The sequence below is a fragment of the Lissotriton helveticus genome, chromosome 5_1 (assembly GCF_964261635.1).
Source record: "Lissotriton helveticus chromosome 5_1, aLisHel1.1, whole genome shotgun sequence".
In the NCBI taxonomy this organism is placed as follows: Eukaryota; Metazoa; Chordata; class Amphibia; order Caudata; family Salamandridae; genus Lissotriton; species Lissotriton helveticus.
The window spans coordinates 1,551,902,751-1,551,929,570 of NC_136065.1; positions in this window are offsets into that span (position 1 = coordinate 1,551,902,751).

The window sequence follows — 26,820 nt, forward strand, 5'->3', positions numbered from 1 at the left end:
TAGATTTATCGCCACAGTGGTTTAATTTGTTTGTAGGATTAGTAAAGTATGATGAATTCATTTACCGCGGTTGTATATAAATGTGTATAATTTGTGAATAGGTTAATTAAGCCACATGGTCCAGTCGGTCAAAATATGTCATGTTGGATTTATGGGCCTTGTGATTGATTAGTGAAGTATTCTGTATATTGTGGAGTTGGGTAGCGTAGCGTATGACATATTTCCTATAGCCCGCTGGATTAATTTCCTGGTAGCAGATTTGATGGTTGCTATGGTAACCGACATGATACATGGTAATTGCATAGGATCGATAACTAACATATGGTGAGTTTGTTCAATTTGTTACATGTAGTTGAAAGGGTTTTTCCTACAGTGTGAAAAATCCTAGTGGTACCGGTACAGAGTAGTGTGGCCAGCGTGAAGTCACAAGTCACACAGTGCATTTGATCTGTTTCAGAGTTGTGGTATCGTCGTGTATCACAAGTGTTGTCGTCGTGCAACACACGTTAGGGATATAGGTGTGTCAGATAGAATGTATGTATAGTGAGGATTGTCTATGAAATCGAAACTTTGAGTATAGGGACAATGTGCCCGTTCTAAAACTCTCTGTGGGAAAGTAATAGAATTAATTCAAACTTGAGTGAAGGGTAAGGTAACGTCGTTTATTTTACTGACGATTCATGTTATCAGTGGTGGGTTAGAGTCCCGTCAGGATTTCATGTGTGTATGGTTAGGGATAATTTCCGTTTGAAAGTGCGTAAATGGTTTTGTAATTTCGTTCAAGTCAAACTTTGAATTGCTACTTTATGTGCATTCAGAGAAAAGCGCGTTCGTTATTACTTGTTTGAAGGGTAGAGTAAAAGTTTACTGTATCGACGAATGTATATTCTGTGAGAATAGCGTCGTCTATTCCACGCAAATAATTTCTTGTGTGTCTGTAAAACTATCACTTTATTAGAGAAACAGACAAATGGTTTGTTCTTTTGTTGTCGTTAATCGAATTTCATTAAAGAAAAGTGTCTTTAAAATGGCGCTGTAAAAAGTATTTTGTGAAGGAGGGGTGAACGTTGAGAGTGAGACGCAAGAAACCGCAGCGGCTGTGTACGTCACACGGTCCGCGCAGGGATTGGGTACTATACGTCACAAGCTGTACTCTGATTGGCTCACGTGACTTTATCGAGCTAAACACTGATTGGCTTTTGAGGGAAACTCTGCTTCTATTAGTCGAACAAGGTGGTGACGTAGCTTGAACCTGTTTGGCTTGTTGGTGTGTTTCGCGCACGGATTGGTTGATGTTGCGGAACAACCAGGAAATATTTATAATCATTTCTGATTAAACGGATTTGATTTAAAAATGACTTATTATTATAAACATGCTGAGAAAAAGACTTCGATACTACAGAAAATTAAATTTTTTATTTCACCTGACAAGAAAATTAAAACGCGAGGTGGTAAATTACTTCATAAATACAAAACACCTGCAGCGTATATGGAAGGTGAATATGGTTATCACACTGTTTTATGGTTTGAAGTGTGGAAAAGTTATACAAAAGACGACGGCGTATTGACTTGGCCGGATGATGGTTCATTTAATATAAAAGTTTTGAGAAATTTGAGAGAGAAAATGTCGGCTCTTGTACCACGGCCTAGACCGACACAATTTGAAGCTTTAGTTGAATGGGAGGATGAGATGTTTCAACTTCAAAGAGAAGCGAATGGGATAAAAAGACCTCCAAAAACTCCGAGTTACAGACGAGAAACGCATGAAGATAGAATGCATATGTGGAGACAGGGAGACATGTGCGATGGTCTCTATTTAGTTAGAGAAATGGTTTTAGGGTCTCCAAGTGAGAAAAGAACTGAAAAGAAAAATAACGCAGTTATAGAAATTGATTCAGAAGATGCAGTCTTGGAAGAAATTTATACGACAAATAATAAGAATGCCCCTTTGAGACAGCCTCGTTCATGGTCCACTCCAATGGTTTCTACTGGAACCACTCCTAGTGCACCTCTATTAAATGATTCTCCAAAATTATACCCAAATAATTCTGAATCTTTTGAAACTCCAGAACAGTTTGAAACAAGAACAAATTCTAGTGCTTTTATTGAAAATAGAAGTTTTCCAAAGGAAAGGGAAGCCCCTAGAAACTTAATGAGAACCGACAGAAATGAAGAAGTTGCAAATACTTCAGAGTACCTGCGATCAAAAGAAGAATTAATTCGGCAAATAACTAAAAACATGGAAGCAGTGACAGTTCCAGTAACGATTGGTCCTGTTCAGCCTGTTTTCGATCAAAAAGAAATTAAACAGCCAGGTTTAACAATTCCATTAAATGCAGAAATTCAAAAGGTAGCTGAAAAATTTTATTCAGATTCATCAGAAATTAATCGTGAAAAATCAAGAATGCCTGACTTGACTTTTAATCAAGGTTCTTTTAACCAGACACCAATGGGTGCAGAGTCAGATGCTGATTCTCTTGAGAAAAGTGAGTCAAATCCTAAACTAGATGTTGCAAAATTAAAAGCAGACTTAGAAGAATTAATAATTGGCACAATTGGTACTGACACATTAAAATTTTATCGGGATGATGAACTCCTGTTCATCAGTAAAAGCATTCAATGGAAAATAAGGAATAAATACGATCAATTAGAAGAACTGGCAGAAGAATTAGAAATTGATTTGAACAAACAGAAAAACTTGGGAAAGTACTACAGATTAAATTTTACAGAAAAAGACATTGAATATTTCAATACAGGAGGAAGAATCACACATATAAAAGAATGAATTGTTTACATCAAGAAATTGGGTGACTTGAGTAAATGGAGAGTGAAATGGACTAAAAAGAAGGAAGATGAAAGATTGGATAGATTGGATAATCTATCTAAACAGTTTCCGATGAGAGAAATTGCAGGTGGAGGGTATGTACATGTCCCGTGGACGCGACAGGATATTCTGCTTTTTACTAATGATTTTCCTCGACTAAGGGAAAAGCTCGTGGAATGGTATCGACAGGTAGACAGGTTTATAAAAGTTTAAAAAGTTCTGTGGATTGATCTGGATGGCTTTTTCAACATTGTCGTCCCATCAGATCTCTGGACAGAATGTAAAATTGCTGTGAGTTGGCCAAAAGCTGAACCAGATCGAGTTAAAGAGACTGGTGCTCCAGCACCTGAAGTCATGGAATTGTATGAAAAAGTAATTTATTGGTTAAAGCAAAAAATTGCCCCAAAAGAAGTTTATTGGGTTAAAACAGACAGAACAAACCAGGAATTGAAAGAATCAGTTCATTCATTTTATGAAAGGTTATTACTGGTTTTCAAACAATACAGTGGCTATGAAAAATTAGATGAAAAGGATATGAGCCACTTTCTTTACAGATTCTTATATGGTCTTAGACCAGAAATTGGAGAAATGATCAGGAATAATATTGTCGGATGGCAATCAAACTCAGTGGATGAGGATTTGAGAAAGGCAAAATACTGTAGTGATGAGTTAGAAGCTAAAAAGAAAAATTTAAACGAAAAGGCAATGTGGGCTCAGGTGAAAGTAGCTGAACAACAGATTGCAAGCCTTGACAATAAAAATGGAAAATTTGTGCAGAATCAAAATCAGGGTCAGGGAAAGTTTAAAAATAATTTCAATAATTTTAACAAGCCAAAGTTTAATCCGAAAATTGAAGAATTAAAACAAACGATGCCTTGTTTTAATTGCGGCGAAATTGGTCATTGGAGGAATGAATGTAAAAATCCACCCAGAAATTTTAAAAATACTCCATTAAATCCGCAGATACAGAATGATGTTGATCTGCAGCATCAGCTACAGCTACAACGTCAATTAAACGATCTGAGTCTTCGGCGACAGTTACAACAGCAGTTGACCCAGCAGCAGAATCAAATTCCACTGCCTCCTTTCCCTAACTGTGGGGGAGGTCAAAAATACAATCCAGATATTGGATTCAGCGGATGTGATCAGGTAATGAGAAATCAAAGACAAAATTTGCAAAGTATACCTGGACAATTTTTGTTTTCAGGAAACAAATGAAACGATTCTAATGACTGTTTCTGACGGTGCCCGAGAGAGGGGGAAGAGTGTGTAATTGGAACCACTCTTGAGGTTGACCAGACTGGTCCATTTGTAAATGGAAAGGTGAATGATGTAGAAATCACTTTTCTTGTGGACACTGGTGCTACCCGTTCTACTGTTAGATCAGTAGAAATTGAAAACCTACCTCTCTCTGGGGATACCATCCAAGTAGTAGGAGTTAGTAATCAACAAATGAAAACTGATCTTACTGAGCCTGTGAATGTAGAAATAGGCAATTTCAAAGACAAACACAGATTTGTAGTTTGTGATAGCAGTCCAGTGAATTTACTTGGCAGAGATATATTGTGTAAAATGAATTGCAGAATATATTGCTCACCTGGTGGAATTGAATTACAAACCATGGAGGAAGATGGGTTATACAGATTAACTATGCTAATGATTGAGGCAGAAGAAGAAAGATTGTTTCCTTCCTTTGACAAAGAAAATTTACCAGAGGAACTGAAAAAGACAGTTAAAAATGAAATTTGGGATTTAACTGGAAATGAGATGGGTCTGATGAAACATGTGGATCCAGTCAAAATTATAGTGAAACAGGGAATAGAATTTCCAAATATTCCTCAATATAAAATGAAAGCAGAAACAATTGAGGGTGTTATTCCTGTAATTGAGAAATTTATCAAGCAAGGTGTTTTAAAAGAAATTGTGAGTAGTCCTTGTAACTCACCAATTATGGGGATCAAAAAGTCAAACGGAACATATAGAATTGTTCAAGATTTGAGGAAAATTAACCAAATTGTCGTACCTTGTTGCCCAGTTGTTCCAAACCCAGCTGTCATTCTCTACCAGATTCCACATGATGCAGAATGGTATACTGTCATTGATATTTGCAATGCATTCTTTACTGTTCCATTGCACCCAGAGAGCCAGGAAATCTTTGCTTTTCGGTTCCAGAGTAGGACCCTCGCATGGTGTAGAATCCCTCAAGGGTATACAGAGAGTCCTTCTATCTTTAATGAATTGTTGAAAAGATCCTTGGAGGATTTAAATCTACCTGGCAGATCGACATTAGTGCAGTATATTGACGATCTATTGATTGCAGCAAAAACCAGAGATAATTGTGTAACAGACACAATTAAACTTTTAAATAAATTAGCAGATGAAGGACATAAGGTGTCTCCTGCTAAACTGCAGTTTTGTAAACAAGAAGTAAAATACCTTGGTCATAGAATTGCGAAAGGAATGAGACAAGTGACTATTGAAAGAATCAAAATGATTCAGGGAATGCAGCCTCCAAAGACACAAAGACAAGTGAGAATGTTCTTGGGAATGGTTGGTTACTGTCGTCAATGGATTAGTGGATTTTCGGTAATTGCGAAGCCACTCCAAAGATTGACGAAATCAGATATAAAAGATCCAATTGTGCTTACTGATATTGAATTGGAAGCCTTTGAAAAATTAAAAAGAAGCCTGTGTGAAGCTCCAGCTTTAGGTATGCCAGATTACGAAAAAGGATTTGAACTGTATTGTAGTGAAAGGGAAGGGTGTGCCTTGTCTGTGTTAATTCAGAGACATGGAAACATGAGAAAACCTATTGCCTACTTCTCAGCGGTTCTTGATCCAGTTGCAAAAGCCTTACCAGGTTGCTTAAAAGCAGTGGCAGCAACAAGTGTTAGCCTTGAACAAAGTGAGGGAATCATAATGGGATTTCCTGTAAAAGTCTATGTTCCTCATTCAGTTGAAATTCTTCTCACAAGAAGTAAAACTCAACACCTGACAAGCAACAGGTTGACAAAGTACGAGAAAATTATTTTAGGATCAGACAATGTATCAATAGCAAGGTGTGTGAATTTAAATCCTTCCACTTTGTTACCTGACACTGAGAATATTGATGAAAATGATGTGGAGCATGAGTGCTTGGATATCATGGAATACTGTACCAAGCCAAGGCAGGACATTAAAGATGTACCATTGCTTGAATCAGATCACGTCTTCTTTGTGGATGATTCTTGTTTAAGATCAGAAGGAGGTGTTTTGAGAGCAGCATACTCAGTCTGTACAGTTGCAGATGTTGAAGAAGCTTCATGTCTTGAAGGAATTCGTTCAGCATCAGTAGCTGAATTAATTGCTTTAATTCGTGCTTGTGAAATAGCAAAAGATTTGAGAGTTACCATAATTACAGATAGCCAGTATGGGTACGGAGTTGTGCATGATTATGGACAGCTCTGGTCTCAGAGAGGCTATATGACATCAGCAGGTTCTCCAATCAAAAATGCAGGGTTCATTAAAAGATTAATTGATGGCATACAGTTGCCAAGGGAGATTGCTGTGGTAAAGTGTGCAGCTCACAGAAAAGGTGAAGATTTTATGACCAAAGGCAATGCTTATGCAGATGAAATCGCAAAATATTGCGCAAGGAATCATTTTGGACTTAATCGGGGGAAAAACAAAGATTATGGTTCAAGTTCACTGATGCTAACATCTGTTGTTGAGACATGGCATGAAATTAGGGATTTGCAAAATGAAGCAGATGATGAAGAGAAAGACACATGGCTGAAAGCAGAATGTAGGCCACGAGATGAGGATGGAGTTTGGACTTACAAAGATGGCAGAGTAGTTTTACCAAATTGCATGATTGCTGACATGGCCAGAATGTATCATGGTCCTGGTCATGTTGGAAAAGATTCTATGATTAGGCTTTTTCAAGAGACCTGGTTTAATACCAAATTTAGAACGATTGCAGAGTCTCTTTGCCAAAGATGTTTGACTTGCCAACAAATGAACCCAAACAGGAAATCAGTTGTGGGAACAGGAATTATAGGTCGGGAGGGTGGTCCTTTCACCAGATTACAGATGGATTTCATTGAGATGCCCGTACTGTTGAAATCTAGACTGTGGCATAAACATCATCGGCGCCATCTTGTCCTTTTTACGTGCGCATAAACAGCAGCCATTTTGTTTGCTAGGGCCTCTCTGTCCACTACCGATAGCCAGCGCGTCTCCCCCTTCACTCCCCGGCCTCGCAAGCATCCCCCGCGCTCTGACAGCCCCCGATCTCTCCTGCCTGGGCCATAAAACGCACCTCCAGCGCGACCCTGCCTCAGAGCCACGTCCCGCACGGAACCCTCGCACTCCTTTCCTCTCTTTCACACGTACGGGCCTTTGATAACCTCTTCCTCCTCGTCCATTGTCCGAACCATTCCCAGACCACCACCTAGCCTTGCAGCTGTAGTTTATTGCCCCTACAGTAGGAACTCACCCCGCATCAAAGGAGCGGGGATTGATCAATACCTTCGCACCCCTAGATCCGACTGATCGCCCACTTTTCCCGTTCCCAGCGGAATGTCCAGCTGCGCGATAGCCATCACATGCTGAGATCGGGGTGGGAACTCTACTGTAGATGTGTGTGGGAACGGACATGAACCGGGGATTCCGAGGAGGTCTTCCTTTACTTCAAAGACACATTATTGATGCAATGTACGTAATAAAGTAATAAACTTGTGTATAAGAGGCCAGGCCTCAGAGATGCCGTTAGAGCACCTCGAGAAGATACCCTGTTGTCTGATTTGACGTGTTCTGCTCCGTCGGAATAAACTCCTGTTTCCTGCCTTCCAGTCTCCAGCGCCTGCCTCTTTATTTGGTAACCGTGTGTTGGGTGAGAGGCGGCTAACGCCGGGCAAACCTTGAAAAGCGGTAATCGATCTGATCTGCCTAACCCCTTTTTTCTACAATTGGCGTCCCAAACGTGGGGCCCATCAGCGACACGTGGATCCAGTGGGAGAGGTCCTGACGACAGTTTGAACGACTGCAACGATCGGGAAGAGCTCCTGCCCGATAGACCCTCGTCTGGCAGCCGATCATCCGAACTTCACCGGTTCTGAAGCAGACCTCTCTCGAGCGATCTACGGTCCTGACTGGGAACCATCAGGAGTGCCACAGCAATTACGGAGAATAGAGGACGATCGGGCGCTGGAAGCGGAAGACGAGAAACCGTCCATGCGGTCCGGGTAAGGTCGTGTAACGCGACGAATTGCGAATTGATTGTTTAATTGTTTGAAAATACTAGTATTACTCATTTGATTGTTTCTGAGAGATTCTCTATTTGCAAACAAGCACAGAGTCGCCATACTCTGTTTAGTCTTTGCAGATAGTGAAGGGTAGGTAACGCAGGCTTTTGCCCCCTTTGTAACCCGTCGTGCCTATTTTCCTCTCCATTTGATTGATTGTTATCCAAGCATGTACTGCTTCGGAATTGGTTCTCTTTGGATCATTCTCTATTTACAAATAAGCACAGAGTCGCAATACTCTGTTTAGTCCTTGTGAATAGTGAAGGATAGGTAACGCAGGCTTTTGCCCCCGTTGTAATCCGTCGTGCCTATTTTTATCCCTCATTTGATTGATTGTTTGACCGAACATTGATCGTTCGGAATTGGTTCTCTTTGGGTTATTCTCCATTCACAAATAAGCACAGAGTCGCCATACTCTGTTTAGTCTTTGCGGATAGTGAAGGATAGGTAGTGCAGACTTTTGTCCCCTTTGTAACCCGTCATGCCTTTTTATGCCCCGTTTGTTGGTAGTTGGTTCAACCCGGACCGCTTATTAGAGGTGAACCATCCGGCTCCACTGGAGGGCACCCCATATAAGGACATGTTCACTAAATATGGACTAGTCGCCGTGGCTTACAGTAAGCTGTGGCATAAATACACGAGAAAGGATCGGGAAAGTCAGTGGCCACTGATAGGATCCTTTGATAACGATAAAATAAACGCACTAGGAACAGCCCTCTATAACAATAAGACAACACCCACTATGCTCGATAGCTTCGGCATGTGGCGCAAAGAAACAGAAGAGCGGAAAAAGAGAAATGAAGTCAGATTAGAAAAGGAATTATGAAAAGCAGCTCACCTAGCCGCTATCAAATTGAAAGAAGAAATAAAAGAAAGAGAGGATACCAAGCTAAAACAAGATTCCGAATCATCGGGCCAGTGTCCCGTTAGGACACCCTCTACGCTCTACCCTGAGCTACCTTCAAAACAGCGAACGAACGATGATTTGCTATTAGGTCCCCCGATCATCTACATGCCCCCTCCATATGCCCCGTCCCAACCCTTAGCGCAACACCCGCAACCCCCAACGACAGGCGAGAATAGTGCTAAAGCTTGGGTCCTCATGGCCTCTGTGCCGACCGAAACCCTTGTACTCAGCGCAGCGCGAGCAGCAACTTCAGATGACCCCGAAGCTGGGAGGAAAGACCCTGCTAGAGCGAATAGATTAAGTAAGGATGAACGAGCTGGAATCGATAAGATTGTAAAGACACTAGTAGTGCGAAAGGAAAGTGAAGATTATATAACGGATATGTACAATACATATGCTAATAGCCACAGACGACACTTTGTCGTACGCCTTTGTTACCACACCCTTAATGCTTACGAAGACCAGTACCAAGACAAAGGTCCTGAAAACTTAACAACACTGTACAGAAAAGTTGACATTGGAGATGAAGGTGAGTGTGACGTGACGGACCTCTTCACGCGTACGCTTGAAGTTTTCCGCCACCTCACTGAACTGAAACCGAACACTACGACTCCTGTAGCGACTGAACCCCAAGTAGAAAAAATTGACACGATGATGCCCATAAAGGAGGCCGCCCCCTATTGGTAGTTTACAACTGGGTTTACCAACCATGGGATCGGCAAGACATCCTGACTTTCCGAAAGTCCTTGCCTGATCTACGAAAGAACCCCACAGCCTTCTATACAGAATTAGCCACCGCTTTGGGTTCGACGATTATGACCCTCGCGGATATCGATTTGTTTTTCGGGTTATGTCTGCCAGCTGATGTGTGGAAGCAAATCCGGAAAGTCGACCACCTTGAGCTGTTCGGACATACCTGGACACAACTCGGTGACGTAGACAAGCAGCGAGAGCCCGGACAGAAACCTTTGAAAGCCATTTTAGACCTACCCGATAAGATTGTGCAGAAATTAAAAACCCTAGTCCCAGAAAGAAAGGTGGACTGGTCGATAGTAACGGCCTGTCGCCAGAAACCCCAGGAAGACGTATCAGAATACTTCTCCCGGTTTGAAACGGTGTTCTCCGATTACAGCGGCCAGGACATGACCACTGCGACCGGACATCACTTGTTTGTCCAGAACTATGTAAAAGGCCTGACACCAGAAGTCTCACAGAAACTACAGACTAGTGAGAGTAGTTGGGCAGCCTCCAAGCCCGCAGCTATCCTTCAGATGGCTCAATACTATGAACGACAAAAGAACGAGAACGATCTAGCGACTGAGAAAAAGAAGAAGGACTTGAAAGAGAGAGTGATGATTGCTCAGTTGCAAGGGGTGACTATAGGAAGGGAACAGTATAGAGGGAACTACCAGTCGAATGCTCCTAGAAATCCACCCCTAGAGACCACACACCCGCACCCGGTGCTCCACGAACGGACCTCGATGAGAACCAGTGTGCGTTTTGCAAAGGATTTGGCCATTGGAAATCACAATGTCCAGTTCTGCAAGAAGCACTCAGAAATAAAAACACAAGAGACGTAGCGGGCGGGCCAAGAAATAGAGGACAGGGGCGAGGGCACACTAACGACATCAACAATGACAAACCGAGCAGACCGAACACGTTTGACCGTCCCCGACAGAATCAGTGCCAACAGACTGACTGCGACAATGCCCACGACTTTGCATAGGACTGGCAAGGGCAAGGGAGGGATCTAGTCGAGCTCTATGTTCACCAGCAAGGTCCTTATGTCACCGCTAAGGTCCTAGGTACGAAGTCTCCATTTCTGGTAGATACTGGTGCAACACGTAGTGCGTTGTCTAAACGATTGATTCCCAGGGCACCCTTGTCTGGCTCACATGTGACATCAATAGGTTTTGATGGAACGCCCTCCACTAATCCCTTGTCCACACCGATCTCCTTTAACTTGGACAATAACACCACTGACACGACGTTTTTGCTCTCCTCCAACACCCCTGACGCCATTATGGGACTTGACTTATTGAAACATTTTCGAGCTACTATTAGGTGTTCGCAAGATGGAGTTCGAGTCATTCTGTACGACAACCCAACGCTGCTCGGGTCCTGTCGCGCACAACGCATGTTTTCTATCACTGACGCTGACTTGTCCATACTCGACACCCTACCCCTGTACCTATGGGCAAAGGCCGACTCGGACGTAGGACGCATGATGATAGACCCTGTGCACATAATTGTTCGACAGGACGCAATGCTCCCAAAACTTCCACAGTATCGGATATCGCCCGAGGGCGAGAAGGCATTGGTAAAAATCATCCAGTCCCTGGTAGACACAGGAGTGGTAGAAGAAGTAGTTAGCAATGTTTGCAACAGCCCTATCCTACCCATTATAAAGAAGCAGAGTGAGGGAGATGAAAAAGCGTACCGCTTCATCATCGACCTACGAGAAGTCAACAAAGTGGTTGTACCCCAGTACCCTGTAGTCTGAGACATCACCACCATTCTGACCCTGATTCCTTCCACCGCCACCACCTTCACGGTAATCGATCTCAAGAACGCATTCTTCTCCATCCCCATCCACCCAGACAGCCGCTACCTTTTCGGCTTCACTTTAAAATCCCGCTCATATAGATTTTGCAGAGCACCCCAGGGCTACACTGAAAGTCCAAGCATCTACAGCCAGGCCCTCAAGAGACAGCTGGATGCAGTCCAATTGCCGGATGGAGTGGTGTTGATACAGTACGTCGATGATATCCTTTTGGCAGCCGACACCACCCCACTTGCAGTCACAGCCACCATCCAACTCCTGCACTTCCTCGCGGAAAATGGCCACAAGGTCTCCAAGAAGAAGTTGCAATTCTGCCAACCTCAAGTCACTTACCTAGGCCACCTCTTGTCCAGAGATGGGAGAAAACTCACACCCGATCGAATTCAGGAAATTCTAGAGACCCCTATCCCTAAAACCCAGAAGCAAGTCCGCTCTTTGGTAGGTCTCACCTCCTTCTGCCGACATTGGTTGCCAAATTTCAGCCTCATTGTGAAACCACTACTTTCCCTACTGGCTAAAGATGTTCCTTTCCCGCTCCCTTGGACCCCTGAATGCCAATCCTCCTTCAAAGAACTACGAGACGCCCTTTGTTCAGCACCAGTCCTAGGAACCCCTGATTATACAAAACCTTTCTCTCTCTACACTCACGAAAGGGAGGGATGCGCTTTGTCTGTCCTGACTCAAACCATTGGTCTCAAGCAACGCCCATGTGCCTATTTCTCTGCCACTCTTGACCCTGTAGCGAGAGCTTTGCCTGCCTGCCTTCGAGCAGTAGCTGCTGCTGCTGTCTCTATCCGACAGAGTGAGGGGATCGTACTCTCGAATTCCCTCACGGTTCTAGTACCCCATGCTGTTGACACCCTCCTAAACCAGACTAAGACACAGCACCTTACTAGCGCACAACTGACTGGGTACGAGCTGACACTGCTTGCGCCCCACATCACGTTGAAATGATGCACCACACTGAACCTAGCCACCTTATTGCCCCTGCCTGAGAATGATCCCGATGTGTCCCCTATACATGACTGCGTGACCCTCACGGACGAACAGACTAGAAGTAGAGTTGACCTTCGAGACACGGCTTTCAAAGATCCTGACGGAGAGCTAAGGGTAGACGGCTCTTGCATTAAACTCCCCGACGGCACCACTTCAGCTGCCTATGCAATTACCACAGCCCGAACTGTAGTTGAAACCGCCCGCATCACGCAACGATCCGCCCAGGCGGCAGAACTGATTGCCCTCACACGAGCATGTATCCTAGCAGGGGCGACAGCAAACATTTACACGGACAGCCAGTATGCCTTCGGGGTGGTTCATTATTTTGGGCTCCTGTGGAAAGAAAGGGGATTCCTGACCTCACACGGCACGCCCATCCTACATGGAGATCTAGTCTCCGCTCTGACTGAAGCAGTTCTCCTTCCCAAACGACTTGCTGTGATCAAATGTCAGGCACACAAAAGGGTGACAGACATCATTGGACGGGGAAATGCACTGGCCGACATCACTGCCCGACCCACAGCCGAGAACAGGACGACGACTCGCGTGTACGTGACTAGGTCACAAGCAGAAAAATGGACAGACACTAGGGAAACTATTAGGGACATCCAAATGGCCAGCTCACCACAAGAATTGACTGAATGGGCACGGGTGGGATTAAAGGACGATGAAGGCTGCTGGCGGACAAAAGACACGAATAAATGGTTGCTCCCCAACTCGTACTTGATCCCCATACTGACGATGGCCCATTCCCCTGCACACATAGGATCTGCCCCTATGACCGAACTTGTCTCCCGAGTTTGGCATAAAGATAGAATTGCTGACTCAGCCAAACGATTAGTCCAGCAGTGTCTAGTCTGCCTACAACACAACACTGGGAAAGGAACTGTCGTACCCCGGGGAGGGTTTGGGGTCCCCAACCATCCATTTGAGGTCCTACAGATGGACTATATTCAGTTAGAGAGATGTCAAGGACTGAAGTATGTACTTGTTGTGTGCGCTTTTAGCAAGTGGGTGGAAGCCTACCCGACTCGTGACAACACTGCCATTGCCACTGCAAAAGTACTACTGAAAGAGTTCTTCCCTCGCTACGGCCTTTGTCGAATTTTGTGGAGCGACAATGGCCCCCACTTCGTAGCCGAGGTTATCCGACTTATTTTGAAGGGGTTGGGGGTACGACAGAAGTTCCATGCGGTCTTCCACCCCCAATCTGCTGGACTGGTTGAACGACACAATGCCACGCTAAAACTCAAGCTAGCAAAGATAGTGGCTACCACAGGGCTGAAATGGCCGGACGCCCTTCCACTGGCACTGCTGTCAATGCGATCCACCCCCACCAAACACCACTTGACCCCTTACGAGGTCGTTTTTGATCGACCCATGAGTATCTGGTCTGCTCCAAAACCGACATCTATTCACGACGTCCCGGACGTCCTAATGTCTGACTATCTGTATAACCTAACTAAAACACTATCTGTTATTCATCATCAGGTGCTGCAGGCCATCCCCGATGCTTCCAGGGGCCCCGGACATACCATCCAGCCTGGAGATTTCGTCCTGATTCGGAACTTCCAGTGGGAGAAGAGTCTGGAGCCCCGCTGGACGGGCCCCTGGCAAGTCTGGATCACCACCCGAACAGCTCTTCGAGTGGAGGGGAAGCGAAATTGGCTGCATGCACATCACTGCAAGAAAATCTCTCCGACCCTGACATCGACCGAAGAAGTGACCACCCAAGAAGAGCTCATGCACAAAGACCGACCATCCCTGAGCTGCTACCCTGAAACAGAGACACTCGAATTGGCAAAATTCCCTGATCCCACTGTACCATCCAGAGAAGGGTATAACCTGCGACGAAAGGAGGGAGCTTCGGCTAAGCAGACCACTGACTAAGTTACGATTCTCAGAGCGGCGGCCCAACACTACGAAGGCTGCCAGGAGAGAAGCCAAACGAAGTCTGTGGTTCTGCCTACTACCGAGCACCTTGAAGATGATGGAAGCGCCCGATATGAAGATGGTGGAAGCAACCGGACCTCCGAAGACCCGCTACAGGAACCCGAAAACTGACAGGTTGCACAGCTCAAAGACTATTGCTCTTCTTATCACTCTTCTCTTTTGCCTCCTCCTCATGACTACCTTCTGGATCGTGGAAGAGAACGCACCGGCTCATAAGACATTTCTAACGACTGCACAGCCTACCACCATGAAAGAACACTACCTGGTCTCTCTTTCACCTCAAATCCAAGAAAGGCGTAAGGAGTTCTGGAACAACTCCTTCGTACAGTTACTGCACCAACACAACCTTGCTGCAAATGCCATGAATTGCTGGATCTGTGGGTTGATACCACATGCGACCGGACATTCCATCCCTTTCATCCCTTCCCCTTTCTCCATTCATGGTTCCTGTCTTGCTTGGCTGGTCCTCTTGCAAGAGAGTTACAGGGACAATTCCACTTCCGGCAAGACTATGTCTCACTTTTATCATGGGGTCTGGCTGAACAAAACAGGAAGAAATGCTGCTCCCTTTTGCCCTCTGACCTCCAACGACTCTATCCACATGGACATCCCCGCTAAAGAAATGGTGGAGATGCAAATATTCAACAATCCAGCCAGACCCACCTTCTCCTACCTCCGGAAACAAACGGCTGCCACCCTGACTGTGGCCCTATCTGTTGTCAATGTCTCAGGCCTCGTATGCATCACAGGCCATGGGACACAAATGGTGGGCCACAGCACTGGCCGCATCACCAAAACTTTGTACTCAACCGACCCACCCTCTTTTGTCACCTCTCCGAACATGTACTTCGTCTGTGGTACAAAAGCCTACACCTGGCTCCCAAAGGGCTGGGGAGGTACCTGCTACATAGCCTTCATCCTTCCTCCAACCTATGTGGCTCCGGCAAACCATCACAGACAGAGACGAGCAAAGGACATCGAACAGGCCGACTCCACTGGAGCACAATTCCTGGATGCAATGAAAGGACTTGTTCCACTTTGGGGTCCGATGGCGAACAGTCGTGCCATCCGACATTTGACCCAGGCAGTTGAAACGACAATGAACATTACAGCTGGCATCCTCACGAACAACACGGCCGAGCTTCAGGCGGTCCGCCTGGTAGCCCTTCAGAACCGCCTTGTTCTAGACGTAGTTCTTGCAGATCGTGGAGGAGCATGCCGTATCATCGGGTCTAGTTGTTGCACCTACGTGCCAGACAATTCACCCTCAGTCTACAAAGCCATTGAACACCTCCATAGACTTTCCTCAGAGGTTCATCAGGAACAAGAAGAATGGTCGTTGGGAAGTTGGTTGTGGAGTACTGTAAAGGACTGGGGGTGGAGGTTATTCATGATCATATTGATACCGATTGTCGTAATATGTGGATTCTGCCTGGGTATTCAATGCTTGCCACCTCTGTGTTCACTTTTTGCTAACTGTATTTGCCCTAAGACTCTGGACTTTGAAACTGAGCACATGAAAGCTTTGTATGACATCGAAATACGAAATATAATGGGGATAGACGTAAATTGACAAGCTGGCTAGATATGTTGAAAAGGGAGGACTGTTGAAATCTAGACTGTGGCATAAACATCATCGGCGCCATCTTGTCCTTTTTACGTGCGCATAAGCAGCAGCCATTTTGTTTGCCAGGGCCTCTCTGTCCACTACCGATAGCCAGCGCGTCTCCCCCTTCACTCCCCGGCCTCGCAAGCATCCCCCGCGCTCCGACAGCCCCCGATCTCTCCTGCCTGGGCCATAAAACGCACCTCCAGCGCGACCCTGCCTCAGAGCCACGTCCCGCACGGAACCCTCGCACTCCTTTCCTCTCTTTCACACGTACGGGCCTCTGATAACCTCTTCCTCCTCGTCCATTGTCCGAACCATTCCCAGACCACCACCTAGCCTTGCAGCTGTAGTTTATTGCCCCTACAGTAGGAACTCACCCCGCATCAAAGGAGCGGGGATTGATCAATACCTTCGCACCCCTAGATCCGACTGATCGCCCACTATTCCCGTTCCCAGCGGAAATGTCCAGCTGCGCGATAGCCATCACATGCTGAGATCAGGGTGGGAACTCTACTGTAGATGTGTGTGGGAACGGACATGAACCGGGGATTCCGAGGAGGTCTTCCTTTACTTCAAAGACACATTATTGATGCAATGTACGTAATAAAGTAATAAACTTGTGTATAAGAGGCCAGGCCTCAGAGATGCCGTTAGAGCACCTCGAGAAGATACCCTGTTGTCTGATTTGACGTGTTCTGCTCGTCGGAATAAACTCCTATTTCCTGCCTTCCAGTCTCCAGCGCCTGCCTCTTTATTTGGTAACCGTGTGTTGGGTGAGAGGCGGCTAACGCCGGGCAAACCTTGAAAAGCGGTAATCGATCTGATCTGCCTGACCCCTTTTTTCTACAGTACACAACTGTTTGAAATATGTTTTGGTGATTGTATGTTTATTTTCAAGATGGGTAGAAGCTTTTCCAACACGTCATTGTGATTCAATTACAGTGGCAAAGTTACTTCTTCGAGAAATAATACCAAGATACGGTTTCCCAGTCACTATTGAGAGTGATGGAGGAGGACATTTTGCTAACAAACTGATGAAATTAATTTGTGAGGCTTTAAACATTGAGCAGAAGATACATTGTGCATACAGACCAGAGGCTTCTGGAGTGGTTGAGCAAATTAATGGAACGATTAAAAATAGAATTGGAAAAATGTGTCTTGATACAAGCATAAAGTGGACAGATGCTCTTCCACTTGTTCTGATGACTTTAAGAAGTACACCAGATAAAAAGACAGGTCTGAGTCCTCATGAAATTCTTATGGGCAGAGTCATGAGACAAGCTTTTGTACCAGTGGGAAAACTGTTGAGTATTAATGACAGTGCGATTTTGGAGTATTGCAAACGGCTGTCTGATGTGGTAACTTCTGTGTCTAATCAGGTGGGAACTGAAGTACAATCTAAAGACAAAGTGCAGACACATGATCTGAGACCTGGAGATTGGGTCAGAACAAAAGTACACCGAAGAAGAAACTGCTTGGTTCCGAGGTGGCAGAAACCGAGGCAGGTAATACTTGTAACAACGAATGCAGTGAAGTGTAGAGGATTGAAAAGGTGGATACATCCAAGTCATACTATTCCAATACCTACACCTGAAAATTCAGACGAAGAGAATGATACGACAAACGATTCAGATTCTGAAGAAGAAGTTGAAAGAAATCCAAATATTGAAGATCGACAGGGAGGTCAACATCTGGAAAATTCGTCTGTGAATAGAGATTTGATTGAAAAAGACTTACAAATCATTGAAATAAGTTCTGAAGATAAAAATGATCTGCTAGATAAAGAATCAGCAGAGGAATCGAACAAGGAAAAAGGAGTAAGAAGAGAGTCTGATCAAGTTCAAAAGCAAGACCAGGAAAGTATCGAAAAACAGAAAACAAACTCTGGAAGCAGGAACAAGAATTCCGGATCTAGGAAGTTAAAGGTAATTGAAGAGGTGGAGGAAGACGAATTACCGAGTACTAGTGATGGGAGAAAAAGTGCTGTTCCTAACGGAGTAAGACTGCCGATTAGAGAAGATCCTGAGTCAAGAATTGAAATTTCTGACAGTAACTCTGGAGAGAGTGATGAAGATTGTCAGAGAGAAAAAGTGAAGAAAAGAGCGTGGAAGACAGAATCTAATGTGATTGAGCCAAAGAGAAAAATCTTGAGAAAAGGAGAAAGCTGGCCAACTGAAAACAGAGGGTTGAGGGTCAGGTTAGTAAAGAAATCGAAAGAGCAGGTGAACGAAATAACGAGTCAGGAAGATCCTGAAAGGAAAGCTGAGAAAGGAAAGAAAATAGAAGTAATTTCTAGAAAGACAAAGAGAGTTTTGAAACCGAATCAAAAATACAAGTCTCCTGAGTGGGCTTATATTATAATCCCACCTGTAATTGAAATAAACAGTAGCAGTCAGGAAGAAATTGAGGACAATACTGACAATGATTGAAGTACTAATATGTTAGAATTTAGGATTAAATTTAGGTTTCTGTACTTGGCACAAGGCTGAAGAAATTGTGTTAGGTGACACAAGGTCGAAGAAATTGTATTTAGTTGGAGAAAAACTTGTGACACCAGGTCGAAGAAAGATTGTTAGAAGGTTTTAAAAAAAAAAAAAATTTTTTTTAAAGGGGGGTGTTTTAAATTTTAGGTATATTTAAAAAAAATTGTTTTCTCTTTTTGCAAACAAAGCTTTGAAAAAAAATGCCTTTTGTTATGACGCGTGGTACTTCAAAATGTTCCATTTTCAAGAAATGCTGTAAGATGACTCTGGGATGTGTGCTCATATTAGTTCTGCTCTGGTTAATTTTAGCTGTTATCTTTCCTTTCGGGATCGATAAGGAGAGATACAAGGTCAATATGACAAGCAAGGCTTCAGTTAGTCAAGACAAACATAGTGCAACACACAAAGCTAACAAGGTTATTGATCACAGACCAGATATTCATCAGGATAGGTCTGTTGGTGATTTTTCAAGCAATACATTTTCGAGGCTTTTGGGAGAGTACGTTAAAGTTATGAGTGTCAAAGATTGCTATATTTGCGTAAAACTGCCTGCTTCTGTTTCTGAGGGAGTGACATACAATATGCTTCCTCTTACTTATGGCATAACTTGCAGTGTGTTAGCTAGCTTATTTTACCAAACTGGTCGGTTAGAATATTATTACTCCAACTATGACGAGATTTTTGCTAATCTGAAAATAGAGAATGCTTTGAATAAACACAAGAAAGCCAAACAGATGAGGGAATTCTTTTTAGTCACTAATGAACTCACTTATGAGTATGCTTACAGAAATAATCTAACTTGCAAATTGAGAGCTGAAGAAAAGACTTTCCTGAACCTTGTTGAGGAGAGAAGAGCGATTTATAAAAGAAACGAGATGGTCAACCAGACCAAATCGAAGTTCTGGCAAAAAGAGGATGAAAAACTTAATGGCAAATCTTTTGATAATGTTGCAATTCACATAGACAAACCAATTAGTGGCAAGCTTTGCATTAGGAGAGATAATACTCTATTTGATAATTACTTTGTAGGAGCTAGCAATTGTGAAGACACTTACCAAATCATGGGGGGTTGGGGATTCAAAGGTGGCAAAGACCCAATTTTTCCTGGGATCTATTTTGTTTGTGGAGATAAAGCTTATTATAATCTCCCGGACCATTGGTACGGGACATGTTTTGTTGGTCTTGTTTTTCCAAAGATTTTTCACGTTGACAGAAATGCAGAAGGTTCATTTGAAATCAGTAATCATGCAAACAGGTTTAGAAGAGAAAGTTTCTCAGAAATTTTGGGAGACATCTTTGAGGCAGTGATACCTTTAGTAGGTATAACCCTGAATGCAGGAAGAATCAGAAAACTGTCCACAATTGTTGACAGATTGTCCACTGACACAGCGGGTGGTTTCCAGTTAGTGGATGTGGAGGTCATTGCGGTTAGGTCGATGGTGATGCAAAATCGCCTTGCCCTAGACATTCTCCTAGCAAAAGAGGGAGGAGTCTCTGGCATTTTACATGTACAACATTGTTGTACTTACATCCCAGATGAGAGTAAGGATATTGAAATGTACATTAGAAATATTACAGAGATGCACTCAGAAATAGTCCCCTTAGAAGAAAATGATTTTTCAGAACAACTCTCAAAAAGATTTCAAGCTATTAAAACCTGGTTTCAAGAAATTGGTGGTTCAGTTCTTGGCAAGATTCTAACACCTTTGTTTGTAATAATTGTTTTGATAGTTTTGACAAAGATCAGTTGCATGTTACACAAGAGAAAGAAGCATATGAGGGAAAAGAAGAGAATTTACAAAATCAAGAAGGAGCAAGAGAGGGAGGTAGAGCTTGAGGAGTTACTGAAAGCTCAATATGATAGTTGCAAGGATTTTGTTGAAACAAGTCTTTAGAAAATACTAACAGAGCGAAACTGAACCATTTTCATTTAAAGATAAAATTTTGCTAAATTTTTGGGTGTGGTGTGGTGATTTGGTAATCACCAGATGAGGGAGTTGATGGAGCGAGATTCAGAAATGTTTTTCATTTCAACTCGCGAAGTCACACTTCCATAAATAAAAATAATAAGATTAACAAATGTGCTGTATGTGTATTAATCCAACCTAGTTTTTAGTCACAATACACATGAATACATATGGGGTACTAACATGTGTGCTCATAATTGTGCATTATGTTGCATTTCCTTGTTTGTGAAAATAATAAATTAATCGTGTCTATTGTTATGTCAAAATTTAACCGCAGCTGTTTTAGAATAAATGGCATTTGCTTATTTTGCTTCCCTGTCTTTGTGGTGTCATTTTATTCTCTATAGGTGCATAAAGAACCCTGCTGGATTAAATGAAGAATGGTAGCTATAAAATGCTGCTTTAATTGTGCATTTCAGCTAGGTAATTTAGACTAATGGGTTAAATCTTTAGCAATGGAGGGTGGCAACAGAACAAACTATATTACTCGCATTAATTATTCTTTTGTGTTTGTTTATATAATAGTTATGGAAAAGGCTTTGGGCCTAGTGAATTTCAGTGCTTGCAAAAATCTACTGGGAGCCAGAGTGAGTCCATGTTGGCAGCGATTTCCTCCTGTCCTGAAGCAAAATTGTCGAGTTGAACTGACAGTCTCTTGGTCGAGCAAGGCCAAGGCCAGGAACCGGCAAAGAGGTTTGAAACAAACCACGACATCCGAGGAAGCCAGAGACTTTAATTGTAGAAATTGTTGCAAATTGAAGGAAGCTGCGTTGTTCGAAAACCAGAGACAATGGTCTCTAAGAACGTGACAGAACTGTGATTCTAAAATGTGGTGACACGATGCCTGTCACTTTTGGACCAATGGGACTCCGATTTCAGCAGAGAAAAATACAATTTCTCAGATTAGCTTAGCGTAGAAAGGTATAAAAATTCTTACCCCGTGGAAGAGTTACTGCTTCTCCTTACAAACCTTTGATGAGGGCGTCATGCTGTTGGACTTTTCTTGGAACACGTAAGAACCCTCAAAGACTTTACTCTTTAATTTTTCTTTATAGTTAGCATTAGTTAGGGACTTAGGTTCGAAAAATACTAAACTGATAATTTTCATTTTATTAGAATAAATTTATTCATAATAAAATTTTCATAACCATTTGTGATGATTCAAATAAAATGCTTAAATAAAATCTCTAATACAATTTTCCAAATGAGTAGCTAATAAAAATCTTACTTTGGAAACAAGCTGGTCTTGTCATTTCATAAGTTTAGGTTACCTTTAGCTAGATTTATCGCCACAGTGGTTTAATTTGTTTGTAGGATTAGTAAAGTATGATGAATTCATTTACCGCAGTTGTATATAAATGTGTATAATTTGTGAATAGGTTAATTAAGCCACATGGTCCAGTCGGTCAAAATATGTCATGTTGGATTTATAGGCCTTGTGATTGATTAGTGAAGTATTATGTATATTGTGGAGTTGGGTAGCGTAGCGTATGACATATTTCCTATAGCCCGCTGGATCACCCGCACCGATCATGAGTCCTTTGTCAAACGAATCTGTAAGGAAGAAAAATACCCCTTTCACAAGAAAGTCTAAATTTACTCCTATTCTTATCAGGGATGGGATTGACATTTTTAGTGAAAATGTGGTCAGTGAGATAAAAACTTTAAATTACAGAATTTTTAAAAATAAGAAGCAAATGTCCAACAGCAACAGGCAATATCATCAACTGATCAACAAACTACAAAACAACGAAAATGTCATTATAAGAATCACCGACAAATGTGGAAATGTAGTTTTGTGGGCAAAGAAGGACTGTATGCAAGAAGCATTATTAAAATTGAATGATCAGTCCTGCTATCGGCTTTGCAACTCCACAACATCCAAAGAAATTGCCAATGATTTCTACACTAAACTGGTGGCTTGGAGGAGCTTGGGATTATTAACAATGGACGAATATCAATTAATTAGGAATGACCACCCCATCGTCCCCAACATTTACTTCATCCCGAAGATTCATAAAACTGCCTCCAAGTCCCCAGGAAGATCGATCATATCAGTCAGAGGAAGTCTTCTGGAAAATGCTTCAAAATATGTAGACTTTTTTCTTCAAAATTGGGTACAGAATTTACCATCTTATGTAAGAGATACCAGTGATTTTTTATCCAAAATTGAGAACTTTGAATGGAACAAACATTACTATCTCTTAACTTCAGACGTGTCTTTTCTGTATACTTGCATTAACCACAGGGACGGCTTAAGGGCAGTAGAATTCTTCTTTAGCAGAAATGGGATCACATGTCCGGATCATGATGCAATGTTATTGAACATGATCAGTTTCTGTTTAAACAATAATGTTTTTTTTTCAACCAAATCTTTTACCAACAAATGCGAGGAGTTGCAATGGGGGCCAGCTTCTCCCCCAGCTATGCCTGTTTATTCATGGGCTGGTGGGAGGAGCTGGTCCTCAGGGGCACGCACAGCAACTTTTACTACAATCATGTAAAATTGTACCTCAGATACATTGATGATTTGTTTATCGCGTGGGACGGATCATGTGAACAAGCTATGGATTTTGTGAGACACATAAATGAAAATGATGTTAATCTGAATTTCACTACCACCATCAGCAATTGCAAAATTAATTTTGGGGATGTTGAGGTTACTGCAAATGGTGACACTTTGGAAACAAAGTTACACAGAAAAGAAACTGCAGGTAATTCTGTACTGCATTCTTCTAGTTTTCACCCGCGGCATCTTGTACATAGTATCCCCTAGGGGGAGATGCTACGCTTAAAGAGAATCTGTAGCAATCCCAATAATTTGTTAAAAGCACAACAAGAGAGTAAAAAAAGATTTCTATCTAGGGGATATCCGGCTGCAACTATAGATGAGGCTATTAACAAAACGCAAGGCCTCAGCAGACGGGACCTCCCATTCAAAAACAAAGAAAATGAAACAAGTCAAAAAGCCGGTTCTACTAAAAATAACCTATAGTTCCCAAGACAGAGCCATAAGAAAAATTGTACACAAAAATTGGTCTCTAGTTAAGAGTGATCCCATTATAGGCCACAATCTTCCAATGAAACCTGCTTTTTGCCTATAAAAGAGCCCCTTTAATGCACAGTAAGTTGGTGTCTAGTAGTCCGGAAACATCTAGTCATGTAAACTGGCTGATGTCTCCCAATGGCTTCAGTAAATGCAGATCATCCAAGGCATGCAAATATGGTGTAAACAAAAAAAGCTACTGCACGGCCTTTAACACACAGGAGGTAAAAATCAACAAACCCCTACATTGCAAGACCGAGTTTGCCATATATGTTTTAGAATGCTCATGTCCTCTTAAATATGTGGGCAGCACAAAATTACGTGTTAGCAAACGGATCTTGCAACATATTAGGGCTATTCTAAACAGAGACCCAACTGACCCAGTCGCTAGGCATTTTGGGGAAGTTCACAACAATAATATGGAGCATTTCAGTTATTATGCAATAGATGCCATACTAAAAACTAAAAAAGTGGGTGACAAAGAATACCTTCTAAGAAAACTAGAAACCAGATACATTTTAAATATGGACAGTAAGAGCCCTGGAGGTCTTAACAACACCGAAGATTTGTACACCTGTTTATAAATTCAGTGACCGTACCTTCAAAACCGGAGCATTCCCTCTTCTTTTTTTATCGCTGAAATTTGCACAACTAATTGGCATACTGTATGATCATTTTAAAATATATATTTTTTCTCCTATTGTGTCCTACTTGGAATTAAATGTTACATTTGAATATTTAATTGTCAAATCACGGTTTAAAATTCCCTTATAGGATTAAACCGATGGACACAATACATTGGCTGCCCAAGCCAAACCAATTATTAGATTGTTTTTTTACTTCACTTCACTTTCATGCACTTTATGGCCGTATGAATTCAATACGGGGTCGCTTCTTCATTTCACAATTGTTCTTAAATTGAAGAACGAAAAACGTTTTAGACACTTTTTGATCCACTCTTTTGCAGCACCTTATCATTTTTTACATGGATAATATGATTAATTTTTTAAGGTAGAATATGTGAAGCAGGTTATTATATGGGCAAAAAACTTAGGATTTATCCTAATATGTCATGTACCGCATTTACGCATTTATTAAAATTGCCACCACAAGTCAAGATTTATAATTATGTATATTTATGAAACAGTATATTTATTAGGTTTTTTAAAAATATTTAAAACTCTTTTAGAAATGGATCATCAACCTGCATATTTTAGGGGTTATTATCCGCATTGGGATAGTTGTTTTTTATATATTTATTACTATTTTTTTCTTAGTAATGAATGTACTTCTTGACTGTGCGACAATGAGATAGTAATGTTGATTAGCAGTGGTGGCTAATATAGACAAATTGTCTGTTTAAAATGATTGAACAATTACTCAGGTTTGCAAAGCAGTATATAAATATATATTCATGTGTTCTATCTACCATTGACTAAGTTAAATATTTTTTCCATGCTTACTGTCACGTGCATAAGTGCTATAGTATAATTGGTCTATTCACCTTACTGGCGTTGTCATGTGATCAAGGTCCTTTGGGGACCGAAACACGTAATGGCGGCAAACAAAACCAGCACTCTAAGCACTGATTCCTGGGTCCGTGTCTGCTTACTGCTTGGAGAACGAAGGAGGCGGTGAAAAGCAGTTATCTTTGATATATATATATATATATATATATATATATATATATATATATATATATGTATATATATATATATATTACCTACTGGCGATAGCCAGTAGGTATATATAGTTAAGATTTTTTTCCTATGGGATTTTTGAAAATTCTATGTCGAATAACTTTGGCATTTGAGGACAGAATTGGCTGAAATTGTCAGGAAAATGGAACATTTTGTTTCTGAGCAGCCCCTGAAAATTTGGGGGGGTTTCGTCAAGGGGGGGCCGAGAAAAAAGGGGGGTCCCAAAACGTGTTTTTCCCATGCAATTTTCCATAGGGCGGTTGGCCTCACTTTTAGCCCTAACGGCTGAATGGATTTACACCAAACTTGGCAAAATTGTAGGGACTGGTAGCCCGATGTGCCTTTGCTATGTCTCAAGATATAGGCTCCAGTGGTTTTTACGAAAATTAACTTTGAAAAATATATATTGGGCTACATTGGGCTATATATATGTTGGAGCCCAAATGTAGCCCAATGTAGCCCAATGTAGCCCAATGTAGCCCAAAGATGGCCACCAGAGACAAAAAAAAACAAATGTAGCCCAAATATCAGCCAGATGTAGCCCAACTATAGCCCAATGACAGAATGTCCCAGAGTGTTCTAAAGAACAACTAGAGTGCTAACAGTCCTACTTATTACAAAGGTATGGCACACCTGAAGCCATCTTGATTGGAATAAAGTGGTAACTCTTAAAACATTTAATTTAAAAAGGAACAAAATGAGGGGGTTCATTTTGCCATAGAAAGTATGATTAGCGAATATATGACGAAATCCCGCATACCATCAGTCCGCAAAAAAAACCCTGCATGTACTATTAGGCCGCAAATTAAAATAACGAAAACTTTTAGAACGAATATGCCTTTAGCATACACTAAACAACTAAACTACCCTAAACCCTAAAACACTACCCCCAGCATGACCCTACACTACACAAACAGTACAACACTACCCTAAAACACTACCCCCAGCATGACCCTACACTACGCAAACACTACAACACTACCCTAAACCCTAAAACACTACCCCCAGCATGACCCTACACTACGCAAACACTACAACACTACCCAAAACCCTAAAACACTACACCCCAGCATGACCCTACACTACGCAAACACTACAACACTACCCTAAACCCTAAAAAACTACCCCCAGCATGACCCTACACTACGCAAACACTACAACACTACCCTAAACCCTAAAACACTACCCCAGCATGACCCTACACTACGCAAACACTACAACACTACCCTAAACCCTAAAACACTACCCCCAGCATGACCCTACACTACGCAAACACTACAACACTACCCTAAACCCTAAAACACTACCCCCAGCATGACCCTACACTACGCAAACACTACAACACTACCCTAAAACACTACCCCCAGCATGACCCTACACTACGCAAACACTACAACACTACCCTAAACCCTAAAACACTACCCCCAGCTTGACCCTACACTACGCAAACACTACAACACAACCCTAAACCCTAAAACACTACACCC